This window comes from Triturus cristatus, chromosome 6 (genome assembly GCF_964204655.1).
Source record: "Triturus cristatus chromosome 6, aTriCri1.1, whole genome shotgun sequence".
In the NCBI taxonomy this organism is placed as follows: Eukaryota; Metazoa; Chordata; class Amphibia; order Caudata; family Salamandridae; genus Triturus; species Triturus cristatus.
In genome coordinates this window covers 648,448,514-648,462,223 of record NC_140589.1, presented here as the reverse complement: position 1 = coordinate 648,462,223, position 13,710 = coordinate 648,448,514, and the positions used below count along the sequence as shown (strand labels likewise).

Sequence of the window (13,710 nt, the reverse complement as noted above, 5' to 3'; positions counted from 1 at the left end):
AGGTGCAATCATGGCAGGGCACAGCTTCTTCACAGCCATGCTGTTAGGAAGATCCACTCTGCTCTACACCTAGGACCTTTGTCCCTTTGTCCACTATCTGTTTCCAATACACATTTCCTAGTGGGGAAGCCTTTAACAGGCCAGGGCCACTGGCCACTCACATAAAGGTCCAAGAAACTTTAGGGCAATGTAAATTTGATATAGGTTGCAAAAACCTATAGGGGTTAAGCCCAACGGTCCGGGGCAGGTAGGGCTATTCAAAATTCAGAACACAAAACAATGAACCCGGCTCCGTACTACCGTACACTCCTACTACTCATGGACTACCGAACAGTCAACTCTTTTATCTGTCCGAATGGAATTTTTATTAGACCATTCCTGTTTCTTATTAATTTAAAAATTGATTGAAACAGTTTTTTGGACTGAAAAAGAAACACAGACTTATCAAATTCACACATGAACTTACATGTATATACAATTCACATTAACATACACTTAAAGACAAAAATGGACTAGACACTGTGAAAAAATTATTGGCAACAGCTTGCAACATGATAAAATCAGCAAATGAATTCATACATTAATCTGATGCAAAACACATTTTTAGGAAAATGTACATCATCTACAAAATTTTGAAATAAACACGAAAATATCAAATGTTATGAACCACATGTGTTATTCCAACTCCAGCGTCAAAAGAGTGTCTGAATAGTATATCAATCCTTTATCCAATAATTTCCTTCAACGCTCGCCGCATTCAGAATTAACTAAATGCCTCCCAAAATGCCAACGCGTTTCAACACCCAGGCGAATAGTACTGGGACTATCATCAGGGCTTCATAAAAATGGACCGGATATTCTGTTTTCTATAGATGGAGCGGCTGCTCCAGCTCGTTTGCTCCAAGAGTTTTGGGCTTTTCTGCCACTGGACTCATTTATGCTACTGCCTATGAGGCTCCCTTAACACTTTGCCAGTATGAATTTCTTTACTGCAGAGTATGGGCAGGACTGAGTTCCTTGAAGACTCTTTATTTTTACCGCATCTTGACCAATTCAAAACTCTTAATTTAATGGACTTTCCTTTTGCTCAAGGAATATTCAACTCATGCACCATGCTGGTTTTGACTCAACTCAGCATCTCAAATGAGAGCACTTCCTGTTAGGAGAGCTATGATTCATGGGAAAAGGACATTTCCTTTGATAAGTCTGTGTTTCTTTTTCAGTCCAAAAAAATGATTTGATCAATTTTTAAATAATAAGAAACAGGAATGTTCTAGTAAAAATTCCATTCGGACAGATAAAAGAGTTAACTGTTCGGTACTCCATGAGTAGCAGGAGTGTACGGTTTTGTGTTCTGAATTTTATATAGGTGGCGTTTCCAAAATAGTCATTTGAAATCCAAATTTACCATTAAAGAGGATTTTAAGTTGCCATTAAAATGAGTAGTAAAAGCAGTTTTCTAGCTGTTCCTAAACTGGATGTTGCACTTGCAGTACAGTAATAAGGTAAACCAGTGTTAGTCTGTAGGAGGCCATCCTTGCCACAGTGAACAAATAACTTTGGAAATTGTTCACTTCCAGGACATGTAAAACATAAAATATACACTTCCTATATTTAAATGACAATGCATCCCACCTTATGAGCACTTAGGGTCTACAATAGGAGCGTCTTGTAAGAATAAAAAATGAAGACTTGGGCCTTTGCAAATTTTTATGTGCAAGGTCAAAATTGCAGATATCAAAAACAACTAGAAGGTGACGGACTTAAATGGTAGCACCTCACTTTTTGTAATGCTGCTGCCTTATCTGGCTGTTAGTGCACAATAACTCCAGCACCCTTCACCTAATGGTGCCTCAGAAAGAGATCTGACAATTTATTAACAACAAATAGAGGTGCACTAAACATAAAATAGAGAGTCCAAAATATTTCTCTTTTTCTATGTTTGACTTTTATTTCATAGCTGATAAATACACAAAAACAGCCAACGCGTTTCGTTCCTTTAAAGATAATTTTAACGGACATTCTTCAGGGCTTGGATTGACAGCAAGTCAGGTTCAAACTTTATAATTGATGAAATGAAGATTAAGAAAATTGACTGCGAGTCCCACTTAATTTGTAGGAGATCCACAATATCTTAGTCGGTAGCAGTAGGTTTAGATATATATAAAGAATCAATGGTTCAAAAGATGAAAAAAAAGGGGGACCAATTGTCAGGATGGCTATCAAATTTGTGATAAAAATCTGTAAAGTAGCTTCAAAGATTTAAGGTGGAATTTCTAATTTGCATTGATGAATGCTCACTTTGTTGCCATCGAGATATCGACCAATCGCCTTGATAAGCGATTCCTGCTCTCACTCCAATTCACCGACAAATTGGAGTGAGAGCAGGAATCGCTTATCAAGGCGATTGGTCGATATCTCGATGGCAACAAAGTGAGCAGTCATCAATGCAAATTAGAAATTCCACCTTAAATCTTTGAAGCTACTTTACAGATTTTTATCACAAATTTGATAGCCATCCTGACAATTGGTCCCCCTTTTTTTTCATCTTTTGAACCATTGATTCTGTATATATATCTAAACCTACTGCTACCGACTAAGATATTGTGGATCTCCTACATATTAAGTGGGACTCACAGTCCCAATTAATTTACATGCCCTAGGCACATACAGTGCCATATTCCTGTGACCTATATTAAATTAAATGTGCCATCTAGGTGTATGCCACTTTTACCTTGTTTAAAAGGATGAGCACATGCACTTTACCACTGGTTAGCAGGAATAAAGTGCACAGAGTAATATGTCCAACAAAAACGGGTTCAGCAAAAATAGAATGATGAAGGCAAAATATCTGGGGCTTTTCATGAAAAGTTGGCAATCTCTAACAACTATTGTAACAAAATTGAACACAACAAATATGCACAAACATTCACACATTGCCACCTCACAATTAGGATTTTATAATATAGAGGTAAGGGGTATTTGAAACAAACACTATTTTCCTTTCTAACAGGGTGATGTCAAAGCGCTAGTCAAAAACGTTTAGTGGTCATGCCCATTGAGTGCCTACATTAAGTTATATCAAACACTTTGTTCATTCAGTCCTTAGTTTATATCAGTCAATCATACAAACATTGCAAATGTCAGTCTGTGTTAGAGCCTCCATGACACTCCTTTAATTAGTGGACAATTATGCAGAGAGACGTAGCCCTAAATACAAACCATCCAAATTAAGGGCCTAATTTATAACCAAAACGACAGCCTATTGTTATGCCAGGGTGCCAGACTAAATTACTCTGTTGCTTTTGGGGAGTGACTACCCTTCAGATTTATAAATGACTGCCAAACCTACGGAGATTTATAAAGCATTGTAAAGAACCACATTCACTGTGGTTCCGGTCAGTGCATTTCTCTGTCTGATGCAGGGCTCCATCAACATGATGGAGCCTTGCACCAAACAGTTTTCTTTTTTCTTTTAAAAAAAGAAAGTCCTGAAACAGGATTTGTTTTTAATATAAAAAGAAAATGCTGCCCCCCACCATGGGACTCATCTTACTTGGTGAGGGGGGCTTTTTTTCCTTTTAACTGCCCCTCACGTCAGGGTTTTCCTGGCAGTGACCGGCCGTATAAATTTGCTATATGTTCTCTCATGCTAATTGGGTGGCAGTCATATAGCCGATTCTCTGATGGTCCTTACTCTGCCGGACCATCTGAGAAGTTTGGCCACGGCGGAGATGGTCTGCCAGCATATGAATTTGGTGGATGAACCATTGTGTTGGCAGTAAGAATATTCTGTCACCATTGTGATGGAGTATGCTCACCACCAGCATATAAATTGGCTTCTTAATGCTTGTCATTATTAATAAATTAAAATGTTAAACAGCACTCAACATTTAAAAAGACACATAAAAAATGTATCACACACGTATTTTTAATAGCAAATTACTTTTAATATCCAAAGTGCATCAATATGCAACACTAATTGGTGTTACACATTTTTTGTATATAAATTAGCTAGAAATTGAAGGCTACCATAAAAGACTATCATGTGATACAAATACTGTTCTCCAATGTAATATTAGCAACAATGTATGTCTCAATAGGATCACATTGATGTATCACTGCTGAATGTATCCATCTGCCTAAATTCAGGGGCAAGTCATTGACATAGGGGCGTAGCTACCAAAGATGCAACAGATGCAGGGGAATTGGGGCCCATAAGCCTTGACAGCCTGCTGAGTGTCAGGTGCTTCCAGTACTTGCGCAGGAACAGAGATGCCTTTTCCCAATGCCCCTCCAAGGAGATCTCCAGGTACTGTTTTATAAATACCAAGCAGAATCTCCCAAGGGGGGAAGGGGGAGTGGATAAAATAAATAAGAAGACAAAGAGACTGCCTGCGGTTATCTGCGTCCAGCCTTCTGTTTCTTCTTCGCCTAATGTTCCCAGCTAGGCCGTTTCCTCTGTAACCCAAAACAGTAATTTAACACAAGTGTCATATAAACTCTAATTCCCTTCTAGTATCCAACCCACGTACCAAGATAACCTTAAGCCTTGCTTCTCTTCAAATGTCTTCATGTGTTCTGCTACCGTTAAGTAGCCATTCCTTATTGTGTGATGAATTTCTGTTACAATCAAGAAACATACACTAAGTTAATCTTATTTTCCACCTACCCTGTTTGTTTATATTTTCTAGTTATTAAGTGTACTGACCCTTATTCTTATTATGATCTTTTTCTCATTTTCTTATCTCCACAGGTGAACAACGGGTGGAATCAGTTGGTAGTATTAACTCATGCAGTCTTTACTGGAGTGACTAAATTATAGTTCTATTCTTCTAAATGCACAAACATTAACTGGGTACTTAGCTCTGGCTGCCGTTGGTTTCTAATACTCAGCTTGAGGTGTCTCAGCATTCCTTTCCGTTGAACTGAGTGGATGAAGAAGCCTTGTGAGTTTTCCGCCTCCTCAGACACTATACACTCGACGAGGTAGCGTCTTCCTTCAATAGCGCAAGATTCAAGAAGTAGCGTTCTCCACAGTAGTGATGTGCACATGAGTTCTGAAAGATGGCGTTCGCACGAAAAGAAATAACTGCTCCGAACTTGTAGTCTTTTCAACTAGGAAATACTGTGGAACTCACAACCGAATGCCCGACGGACTCGGCGATAACCTGACTAAACTAACTAACTAAACACGAGATACTTGAGGTGCGTGCGCTTCCATCAAGAGTTCAGGTGAAGTGCATCAACGTTCCATTGCGAGCGCCTCACGTAACTCAGCTTGCAGAGGAAGACTAGAACTGCACTCTCCGTGCACTGTCGGCCATCTTGGAGTAGTTTAATCTCCAAGCTTCTTTCCAGGTAATAGCCTTTACCTTTGGTAAACATGAAATTGCTGATTGTAGAAATGTTGAACAGACAGAGAGGTCTAGATCCGTGGAAGTCCTGACAGTACCCCCTCGCAAGGGAGGTTCTTCCGGTCTGGGTTTTCTTGGAAATTTATTATGGAAGGCCTTCACCAAATGAGGAGCATTTACATCTGTATGTAGTTCCCAGGATCGCTCCTCTGGGCCATACCCTTTCCAGTCAATCAAATAATAGATTTTTCCTTTACGTTTTGTAGAATCTAGTATTCTTTTAACTTCAAATTCTTCTCCAGACTCTAATTGTACTGCTCTAGGAGGAAGTGTTAATCTCAAATCTGGTGAAGTTTTCTTTAACAGGGAGACATGAAAAACTGGGTGAACCCTCATTCTTTTGGGTAACTTCAAGCGATAAGTTACTGGGTTAATTATCTTTTCAATTTGGTAGGGGCCTACAAACCTAGGCTGAAATTTGCGAACTCCTTTTAATCTAAGGTTTCTTGAATTCAACCATACCTTGTCTCCAATTTGTAAGACTGGGCCCACTCTTCTCTTTTTATCTGCATATTTCTTATAGGCATCCTTAGCTCTACGCAGGTTTTCTGTAGCAGTCTGATGGACATGAGCCAGATTTTCAATCAAATCCTTTATTGCAGGAACGGAGATTTCTCTCTCGTTCGCAGAGGAATTTGGGTGTCTCCCATAATTTAAATAGAATGGCGAGTATCCTGTGGAGACATTTTTTGCATTATTATACGCAAACTCGGCTGCCCAAATATAGTCTGGCTGTCCCCTTCCTGATCGAGTAGGAACAACCGTAAATATTGTTCTAACTCCTGATTCACTCTCTCTGTTTGCCCATCTGTCTCTGGATGAAAGCTAGTGGAGTACCTGGTTTCTACACCCAGCCCTTCCATGAATGACCTCCAAAAATGGGATAGAAATTGGGAACCCCTGTCTGAGACTATTACCCTGGGTATACCATGAGCCCGCACTATGGGCCATATGTAGGTAGCTTCACATTTACCGACTCATAAATACCGAATTTTACCGATTCGGTATTTATGAATCGGTAAATGTGATGTAGGTAATAAATCGGTAACATTTACCGATTCGGAAAAAGTCGGTAATTTAGAATCGGTATTTACCGATTCGGTAATGAGGCATGCCTTCCCATTGATACCTATGGGCCAGGAGGCCCATAGGAATGAATGGGAAGCCAGTTACTATTACCGAATCGGTAAATACCGAATCGGTAATGGGGGAGGCAGTATCATGGGTGGCAGGGTGTCACATTGACACCCTGTTGCACCCCTGATTCGTCCATGTGTGCACATGTGGCGCACATACATGCCCTAAGGGCATGAATGTCTGCCACATGGCACTGTTACATCTGCGAAATATCACGTTTTGCATAGAATTCGGTATTTATCACCAACCTATATTTGGTGGTAAATACCGAATTCTAATTCCTACTCATCACTCATTAGAGTGTTTCCTACATATCATTTCAGGATTCGGTATTTACCAAATCGGTAATTTTACCGATTCGGTAATTTTACCGATTCGGTAAATTACCGAATCCTGAAATATGCCCCCTACATCTCAAATAGCTAAAAACCGGTCGGTAACGGGATATTTACCGAATTTCGGCCGTTACCGACCGGTATTTAGCTACCTACATATGGCCCTATGTGTGTGTTGAAAAGAATAGCTAATTCTTGGGGGCTGTTGGGGTTTTCTTTAAGGCAATAAAATGGGCCATTTTGGTAAAGGCATCAACAAACACTAATATAGTGTTGTAGCCTTGGTCTGAAGGTAAGTCCACTATTAGATCCATTGTGATTGTATGCCATGGATATGGGGGAGTGGGCATGGGTTGAAGGAGTCCTTTGGGAGATTGTCTCTCCGATTTTCCCCGAGCACAGACCTCACATGTCTTCACGTAAAAATCTATATCTTTAGACATTTGTGGCCACCAAAAATTCCTTTTAATCAATTCTTCAGTTTTCAAAGTTCCTGTGTGACCAGCCAACTTGTTGTCATGTTTCTCCTCTAAGATCAATTGTTGCAACTCTCGATTAGGCAGGTACAATTTTCCGGCGCGAAAAGGTAATCCGTGTTTTATTTCTCTCTCATCTTCTTGTTTTGACCATTCTACCATCTCTTCTGATGTCATGGCTTTTATTATTTTTTCTTCAATGGTTTCTTGATTTACAGTTGCTACGATCTTATTGTCAGGAATGATCGTTTGTTGTTCTGGAAGTTTTTCCACTTTTTCCACATCCAATCTTGACAAGGCGTCGGCCTTTCCATTCTGGGTTCCTGGTCGATAGGTGATCACAAAATCGTAGTCCGCGAAATATAATGACCACCTTAGTTGACGGGGAGTAAGTGTTTTAGCTGATTTCAAAAATTTCAGGTTTCTATGGTCCGTGAACACTGTCACCGTATGTCTGGCTCCCATCAGGTAGTGCCTCCACTCCTTAAATGCGTCCTTGATGGCCAATAGTTCTTTCTCCGTAATCGTATAGTTGATTTCTGCTGGGGTTAGTTTTCTAGACCTATACGCCACCGGATGAAGTTGCCCTGTTCTCTTATTTCTTTGAGAGAGAACTCCACCAATCGCCAAATCTGAAGCATCTGTTTCCAGATAAAAAGGTTCTGCAGGGTCAGCATGCAGCAAAACAGGCGCGGTAGTGAACTCTTGTTTCAGTTGTCGAAAAGCCTTTTCTGCATCTTCTGTCCAATTAAATGGAACACCCTTCCGAAGGAGCCGAGTAAGGGGTATGAGCTTATGTGAAAATTCATTTACAAATCTTCTATAGAAATTGGCAAACCTGATGAAGCTTTGTAGCTCTTTTACATTCATTGGGGATTTCCAGTTCAAGACAGCCATCACCTTCTTAGAATCCATTGTTATTCCAGATGGCGTGAGGACAAATCCCAGAAACTCAACTTCTTTGGTATGAAATACACATTTTTCCAGTTTTACATACAAATGGTTTTCTCTTAATTTTTGTAATACCTTTTTCACTTGATTTGGATGATCTTCTTCAGATTTTGAGTAAATTAAGATGTCCTCTATATATACAATAACGGATTGGTCTATGTATTCTCCCAAAACTCGGTTTATAAAGTGCTGAAAGGCAGCTGGAGCATTACATAATCCGTAAGGCATCACTTGGTATTCATACAATCCAAAATTAGTCCTGAAGGCTGTCTTCCACTCGTCCCCTTCTTTTACCCTAACCAAGTGGTAAGCTCCTTGAAGATCCAATTTTGTATATATCTGTGCCTCTTTCACCTGGTCCAATAGCACAGATATAAGCGGTAAAGGGTACCTGTTCTTGATAGTGACCTTATTAATTGCTCGATAGTCGATACAAGTTCTGAGCTCGCCTCCTTTCTTGGGGATGAAAAATAATGGCGGGGAGACTGGGGACTGGGAGGGGCGGATGAACCCATTGGACAAATATCTGTCAATGTATTGCTTCAGATGTTCGTTTTCCTTTTCCGTAAGAGCGTAGACTCGACTACATGGTAGATTTGCTCCTGGCTCCAATTCTATTTGGCAATCAAATGATCGGCGAGGTGGCAGTTTTTCTGCCTCAGTTTCGTCAAAAACATCATCAAACTCCTTGTATTCTGACGGAATGTCTGTTGTGTGAATCACACAAACAGATTCATCTTGTTTACACAAATGCGAAGCGGGTCCTGGTTCTCTTGATCTTGTTGGGGAATCAAAACAATTTTCCTTACAAAAGCTGGAATTCATCTCTACTGTTCTTTTTTCCCAATTAATACTTGGATTGTGTTCTGAGAGCCATGGTATTCCTAATATAATCTGAAATTGCGGGGCATCTATGAGGTTAAATTGTATGATTTCTTGATGGCCTTCTTTTAGGATCATTTTGATTTGTTCCGTATGACTGGTGATGGGCCCGGAAGAAAGGTTTGTTCCATCCACCGCTCTCACTGGTTCACTTGTAGCCTTTTGGATAGCTCTCAACCCAATTTTCTTGGCGTACCTTAGATCGCAAAAGTTTCCAGTCGCACCAGAGTCTAGCATGGCCGAAACCCCAGTCAAGGTATGATTTCTGAATTTCAATGTCATGGGAATTACTAAATGAGGGGAAGATAACTGTAAAGTATTTGCCAATAGATGCTCTTCTGGAGTTGATTTATTCTCTGCGACCACCAGTCCAACTCCGTTTACTGGTGGTGCTTGAAGTTTTCCTTCCCCTTTGAAAACATCTTGGGCTTCTTTGGACACATCTTCACAAAGTGTCCATTACCTAAGCAGTACATGCATAAATTATTTTGTCGCCTCTTTTCTTTTTCTTCTTTAGTCAGCGGACCACGAACTGCTCCAATTTGCATTGGCTCCACCCCTGGTTGACCCTCGGTTGTTCCAGTTGCTCTCGTTGAATCTGTCTTAGCTCTGTCGAACCTTGGAATGTTGAACCTGAATTCTTTTCTTCTTTCTCCTTTCCTCTCAGTCTGTCTAAAATCAATCTCTAACACCAGATCTATTAAGGCCGAAATATCTGTGGGACGATTGGGAATTTGGGCTAAAATGTCTTTCAACTCATCTTTAAGACCTCGATAAAAAACTGCTGCTCTTTTGCTTTCCGGCCAGTCTGTTTCAACCACCAGCTTGTTAAACTGGGCCAAGTATGCAACCAGGTCCTTATTACCTTGTTTTAATTCTAGTAATTCGTTGTCTGTAGCCTGTGATATCTTCCGTCGATCAAAGATCTGAAGAAATTCTTTTTTAAAGTCTTCAAAATTATATAACAAGGCATCATCTCTTGAAACTAAAGGCATTGACCAGTTGGCGGCAACACCACTGAGGTAAGACAACATGAAGGCCACGCGGGTCTGTGCATCCGGAAAAACCGCAGGACGACACATAAAGTGCAAAGAACATTGAGTCAAAAATGTCTGGGCCTTTTGTGGATCCCCACTAAATCATTCTGGTGGAGCTAACGGAACCACTGGGGAAAGGGAATGCACTACATACGTTGCTAACCTAGACGTGGAACCCAAGGTTTCTCCTCCAGAATCTGAAAATCTCTGACTAGAAGTTTGAATCATGTTAGCTAATCTAGTTGCTAACTCTACAGATTCCCTTCTCGCATCCACCATTTCCTGCCTCAACCCTCTATTCTCTTCTCTGACTACTGTTAATTCTTTTTGGATTAAACCAAGGACTTCTCCCAAATCTTTTAAATTTAAGCCCTCAGCCATTTCTGCTCAGGCGCAAGTTTCAATACTTGGGCACTTCACTCTGTCAGGTGCTTCCAGTACTTGCGCAGGAACAGAGATGCCTTTTCCCAAGGCCCCTCCAAGGAGATCTCCAGGTACTGTTTGATAAATACCAAGCAGAATCTCCCAAGGGGGGAAGGGGGAGTGGATAAAATAAATAAGAAGACAAAGAGACTGCCTGCGGTTATCTGCGTCCAGCCTTCTGTTTCTTCTTCGCCTAATGTTCCCAGCTAGGCGGTTTCCTCTGTAACCCAAAACAGTAATTTAACACAAGTGTCATATAAACTCTAATTCCCTTCTAGTATCCAAATAAGGTACCAAGATAACCTTAAGCCTTGCTTCTCTTCAAATGTCTTCATGTGTTCTGCTACAGTTAAGTAGCCATTCCTTATTGTGTGATGAATTTCTGTTACAATCAAGAAACATACACTAAGTTAATCTTATTTTCCACCTACCCTGTTTGTTTATATTTTCTAGTTATTAAGTGTACTGACCCTTATTCTTATTATGATCTTTTTCTCATTTTCTTATCTCCACAGGTGAACAACGGGTGGAATCAGTTGGTAGTATTAACTCATGCAGTCTTTACTGGAGTGACTAAATTATAGTTCTATTCTTCTAAATGCACAAACATTAACTGGGTACTTAGCTCTGGCTGCCGTTGGTTTCTAATACTCAGCTTGAGGTGTCTCAGCATTCATTTCCGTTGAACTGAGTGGATGAAGAAGCCTTGTGAGTTTTCCGCCTCCTCAGACACTATACACTCGACGAGGTAGCGTCTTCCTTCAATAGCGCAAGATTCAAGAAGTAGCGTTCTCCACAGTAGTGATATGCGCATGAGTTCTGAAAGAAGGCGTTCGCACGAAAAGAAATAACTGCTCTGAACTTGTAGTCTTTTCAACCAGGAAATACTGTGGAACTCACAACCGAATGCCCGACGGACTCGGCGATAACCTGACTAAACTAACTAACTAAACACGAGATACTTGAGGTGCGTGCGCTTCCGTCAAGAGTTCAGGTGAAGTGCATCAACGTTCCATTGCGAGCACCTCATGTAACTCAGCTTGCAGAGGAAGACTAGAACTGCACTCTCCGTGCATTGTCGGCCATCTTGGAGTAGTTTAATCTCCAAGCTTCTTTCCAGGTAATAGCCTTTACCTTTGGTAAACATGAAATTGCTGATTGTAGACATGTTGAACAGACAGAGAGGTCTAGATCCTTGGAAGTCCTGACACTGAGCCCTGTTAACTGTTGTATTCTACTAGGTGACCAGACATAATTGGGCCCACTTACCCTGTGTTGCACTCAGTCCAAAAGCACCCTTGGTATGCCACTTTGTTGATACCCGTTTTGATTAATTAAAATAAATATCTGCTTCCTTCTTCTGGACACTGCAGGTCACAACATGATTATAAAAGTTCCTGGGTCCAGCTTTAGGTTAATATTAAGGCCCCTAGAAATTACCACTAGTGAAGCTTTCAATTTGTTTACAGCTTACTTCTGAGGCAACTCCTCTTCGCTATTCGACTAGCAGAAAATAAAAATGATATTTCAGTGCTCACTACTCCTTGTGGTGGGGCTCAAAATAAATGTGTATCAATGCAGAGATTCTTATTGTTACAATTTAAGGTAATTCACCCTATTCATACATAATTTTCATTGAATATAACATTGATAATCCACCTTCTTATTTATGGGCCCTGGGCATGTTTGACAGTTTGTTCTTTCTAAAGAAGGTTATAAATGATTACTACATTCAGGTTATCACCATATTGTGTCATCCTAAACTGCTAAATCTGGCAGGTGTGTTCTTCCTAACTTCATCTGTACTTGTGAGCCATGGCAGGGAAACACTAGATACAATGTCCATTGAATAGTATGTAACAGTTATGTCACAACTATTCACATCTATAATATTATATTCAACATCTATCAAACTATGTATTATCAAATGTTATATATTAAACCTAAATTAGCATTTACCATTGAAGGACATAACTGATCACATAAATCAAACAAAAAAAAACCTAATATAATCAAACTATAAACAACATTAACCAAATACATCAAAAAGATAAAAGGCAGACTACTTTTACCAACTAAAGACTTCAAAAACAGATAACACTGCGAGTCGAGGAAACTCTGTTAATTTCTCTGACCAGACCCTTAAAACAAATATACACATCTTGACAACCACCTAATCAAGTAAGAAAAAATTACATTTAGGCTAAAACCTACTTGTGAATAATGTTAAACTCGCAAAATAGCAAATAATTAACAAAACTCTCTCTTTACATGTACTTCCTAAAATAAAATACTATGACTAAGAAAAGTGATAACCTGTTAGAAAAAACACAACTACCACAAACCAGCAAAAAGATATAACAAAGTAAGTCTAAATACATTATTAAAAATATAAACTCTGCCCATTAGCAAGGAAAAATAAACATAACAACCTCGACCTCTACAAACGACCAACAAATAAACATTTCAAATAAAAGAGAAATTTTTTTCTTAGAATGCATCTGCTCCACATTACAACACTCCCAGCAGAAAAGCTGCAAAACCGTGTGAAACATCTAAAAAGAACATACATGTAAGTATAAATAAAAGTAGTCGCATACTGTTATATGGAAATAAACATGTAAACTTTAAAAATGAAGCAGAATATATAAGCCAATACTAATCCTGAGGAGCACGACAAAAGATATCAATTGGAACATGTAGAGTAAATGAGGCCACTTAGAGAGAAAAGTACAAGTAAAAGACATAATGCAATAACACAAAGTCCAGGTCACACCTTAAGTCTGATGAATATTGTTGATAGTTGGGTTTGATTTTTCTTCCCCCACTTATTCTAATTTACTTCTTTACAAAAGAAGAGCAACTTTTAGTAGGGTGTTACATGTTGTTTCTCTAATTACTGTATGCTTTCATACAACAGCATGCAAAAATTGGGATCACACATATATTCATATACTGCTGGCCACATGTTGGACATAGATAAAGGAAATTAATGTACACCAATTGCTATTTGTTAAACTAGTCTAGTTGCATGACGGAATTTCCTGCACTT

At 39.6% G+C, this 13,710-nt stretch overlaps 1 long non-coding RNA gene across 1 annotated transcript in view; it reads left to right on the top strand.

Moving 5' to 3' along the window:
• Nucleotides 1–11,957, top strand: part of LOC146817689 (uncharacterized) — a 29,047-nt gene extending 17,090 nt beyond the window's left edge. The window contains exons 3-4 of the long non-coding RNA XR_014962561.1: nt 4,757–5,361; nt 11,174–11,957. This is a non-coding gene — a long non-coding RNA (uncharacterized LOC146817689). The remainder of the gene's footprint in view (nt 1–4,756; nt 5,362–11,173) is intronic.
• Nucleotides 11,958–13,710: the final 1,753 nt, after the last annotated feature.